A 4,029-nucleotide genomic window follows, 5' to 3' on the forward strand; every position below is an offset into this window, starting at 1 on the left:
TAGAGGATCTCTAAGACACCCTATCAAGTCACCTTATCCTAGCTTCCCTACGGTTGAATTCCATCAATAAATTAGGTGTATCATATGATTAAGTTAATGTTCCTCTATTCCCTTTTTTGATTTACTTGGGAGTTGTGATTTTAGGGCATAAAATAGGGCATTTATAAATAAGGGGCATTACAGGAAGCCTTGGTGGTAATGAAATCAAATTACTTACACCTACTTTCAGACAGAGATCATCTTCTCAATCTTGATGAGATATACTTTGATGCACTAAGAGAGAAAGAAGATGAAGTTGATAAGCTTAACTATGAGCTTAAGGTCACTATGAATTACCTGAAGAGCACTCAAATGACCCTTCAGAAACCAGAAATTCAGGTTGATGAGCTTTGTTGGGAAGTTGAGCTTGGCACATTCTTCAACATTCACAGCAGACATTCAGTCATCTATGGTAGCCATAACACATGAAGATGATAGTGGTGTGAAGTCTTCTATTGTTGACACTCAAGATTTGAGGGAAGAGCCTCTTATGCTGGTCAAGCACAAGGAGCACTCAGACTTGCATGGACATGAGGAAAGGTATCAGTCAGGAATTTTTGTTTGTACACATAGTTTGCATCATGGGAATCATGAGTCACCTCTTTTGGAGAGCCCACTGAAGGCTCAAGTCATGGTTATGGATGAAATAGTTGAGCACACACTTGGTGGACCTGCTAACAGTGTATGCATGCATGCGAAGATGAGGACATCTGTGATTCAGATTTGGTTGGACATTTAGCCATCCTTGAGGAGTTCAAGGTGTCTACTTGTGTTGAGACACAAACCGTCATAATGAAGATTCCTTGGTAAAGTATGAGGGTGGCCCAATTTCAGAACTTGTGACACATGTCATGGAGGCATTTCATGGTGATTGGTATGTACATGGAAGTGTGGAGTTGCAGTTGGTCTGTGATCCAAGGTATGAAGATGATGTCATGAAGGTACTTGATTTTGAGTGGCATATGCTGGAGTTTCAGATGGAGTATGGTTTATGGTAGGGAGATGAGCATGAGGGCAGAAGTATTCCAGCCCTAATCCATTGGTTTTCACCTCATACAGTGTTGATAGATGGCTGTCCTACCTTGCTGATCATGGAGTTTTCAGGGTATATTTTAAGGACAGCAGCTGTTTGGGTGGATTGGAGAGGTTGGGATGACTACTTCAGAGTTGGAGGTTGGCACCATGATGAGATCCTATCATCATATGACATTGGAGGTATCTTTTGCACCATCATAGGGAATGGCATAATTTTTACACTACTTCACAAAGATCATGATGAGTTGTTTCACAACTCTTGGTGTGGTGATGATTGTACTAAAGTGGAGCAGCGGAAGACTTGGTACCGGTGGTCGTGCTTCAGGGATCCTGGTATTTGAAATTTGGCATGCAGTGATTATGAGATTGATATGGGATCCTGGTATTTGATTTTGGCATGCAGATGCAGATTGCTTGAGGGCAAGCAATCCTCGGGACAGGAGGACTGTAATGTCCCCAATTAAGGCTCGGTAGGCCAGACTCTTTGCCAGCTATTTTAATTATATAAAGTAATAAAATATTAAATAAAACCTGGCTGACTCAGTCTTCCTAGCCGACCTACTTTTTGAAGAACATTTCAAAATAAAATAAAATTATTTTATTTTCTTGGCACTTAGTGGAGGGCTATAAATAAAAGATGTTTGGTAATATTGAGATATCATTTTTCTCAGAGTTTTATCTAAGTTGGCTGCAATATTGCTAGCCTTCATTCCAAGAATGGAAACCCTTAAGAATGTGGTGAGTTGGACGAAACCCTAGCCCATCCTTGTGGAGGTTTCATCACAGAGACCTAATCATACTTCATTGGTGTCATTTGGAGGAGAAGAACTACAATGCATATTCAAATTTGAAGATCTATTTTGGAGAAGCACTGTGGGTGGCATTGTGGAGTTTGTTGCATTAGGATTTCACCCTACTCAAGCGCCACACTTGGGCAGATTTGGAGTGCACATCTTTGAGGGCATTTTCACTTGTTTTGGAGGCGGTTTGGAGCAGCAAACCCTAGGCGCATCTCTTGGAGACTTCACCCAGCTAGGGTTTATCATTTGCCTTCTCATTTGCATGTACTTGGTATGCAAAACCATTCTTTATAAGTCTGATTTATAGTGCAGAAATTCTGGGCATTATTTGGCAGGTCGTGCCCTAGAATCTGTTGTAAAAATCAGATTAGAATTTTCAGTTTGTAGCAGCAGGGTTTAATTCTGGAAATCAGATTTGTTGTTTCAAATCGGTTGCCCTACATTGTGTATCAACTTGTATCACTTGCCATCATTATTTGTCATTTTTGGGCATGTTCATGTTTGCTGTAATTATTTGTTTAAGGGCAGAAAATAAAATCAGAAATTAGGGTTTTGAACAGAAATTTAAAGTGCGGAAATCTAGGGCAGAAATCAAAAATTTGATTACAGAATTTTGGGGCAGATCCCATTGGGGACATTATGTGTGTGTGTACAAATATATGTATATATATGTACATATATATGTATGTTTGTACGTATATATGTATATACGCATACATATATACATACATATATATATATATATATTGTTGTACCATATATATATTGTTGTACCATATATATATTGTTGTACCATATATATATTGTTGTACCGGCATTCCCGTATCCTCTACCTGCACCCATATTCGAATTGGCAACTTAGAAACATTATTTTAAATGCAAACATGAGCAACGTTCTAGAAAGGGGCATTACAAATGTCTTGATGTGCTTGTCTATCCCAGCCTCCAGGTACATAGCAAGAGCTTTGCAATGTATCAACACGACACCTTGTTCTCTCATTTGTTATCATTCACTTCAGCAATACAGTGGGCAATCCAACTTATGCAGACTTTTTGTGCTAAGTAAACCCAACAACATGCATGGCCAATCCATGCGTATCTGAACCTCTTGATCAAACATCAAACAACCTAATATCAGAGCATTGACCGACTTGGTTGTCAAATCTTCAAATGCTTCGTGTTATTTCCTTCCCTATGATAAATGGATTGCAGTCTTCGTCAAGTTTACTAGTAAAATAATAGTGTAAAACCCTAAATGAACCTATCGTTATAGCCAACTCATTTAATTAACCTGTCACTACTTGGAGCGTTTCTCACTTTATTGCGTCATCTTGCACAGGAGACATGCTAATCTTCTCTACTTGGTTCCAATTCTATTGGATGTATCCTAGCCTGGCTTTTCTGCAACTTCTAAAAGTAAGACAATAAAGAGGTAAACAAAAAAAATACCAACTTTAACAAGATGAAGGAATATAGAGTCATGCAATAGTTAATATTGATGATGTATATCCTAACTTCAAATCAAAATGTACCAGGATGGCTGCTTCATCATACGGTTGGTTTTCTAGCACAACACGGGGGTATGAGGCAAACGCCATCCGAACCCCCCATTGAATGCGTGGATAGACGCAGATCATTCTAACTAGCGAGATATAACTCCTTTAGAATAACCTTAAGCCATATAATTCAGTGTGCAGGGTTAGCAGCAGAACATACTCTATAGCACAAGGGCTTGAATAATAAGCAGGAAGGTATTGTAAACATACATAAAATGCACTATAAAAGAATGTAAAAGTGGCCCACAATATAAGGTGCACTGGATGTTAATCTTTTGGTCAAAAAGCATGTCAATGAATACAAAGGACTCCAATGGGATCCGGTTTTATTTCTGATCAAGCATTGCCCATACCTCAAGGGGGTTGCCAAGCCCAGGGAAACATTTTCAGAGCATACCCACTGCCCAAGTTTTCTGTCTTGGCCACGACCAATCCGGTCCCTCTTCTTATAGTTTATTGAGAGTTTATGTCCTTATCCTTGTAAATTTCTGTCTGAAATTTGATAATGCTATATATGGTATCTATTGTCAGCTATACATAACTGTATATGATATTTTAATATGCAAATTATACTTCTTGGTTGGGCTCGTGAATAAGTC

The 4,029-nt window shown here is 38.8% G+C and overlaps 1 pseudogene; it reads right to left on the reverse strand.

Annotated features, from left to right (window-relative positions):
• Positions 1-3,169: 3,169 nt before the first annotated feature.
• On the reverse strand, positions 3,170-3,266 carry LOC131875546 (U6 spliceosomal RNA; annotated as a pseudogene).
• Between the last annotated feature and the right edge of the window lie 763 nt (positions 3,267-4,029).

Source organism: Cryptomeria japonica, chromosome 4 (genome assembly GCF_030272615.1).
Source record: "Cryptomeria japonica chromosome 4, Sugi_1.0, whole genome shotgun sequence".
Lineage (NCBI taxonomy): Eukaryota > Viridiplantae > Streptophyta > Pinopsida > Cupressales > Cupressaceae > Cryptomeria > Cryptomeria japonica.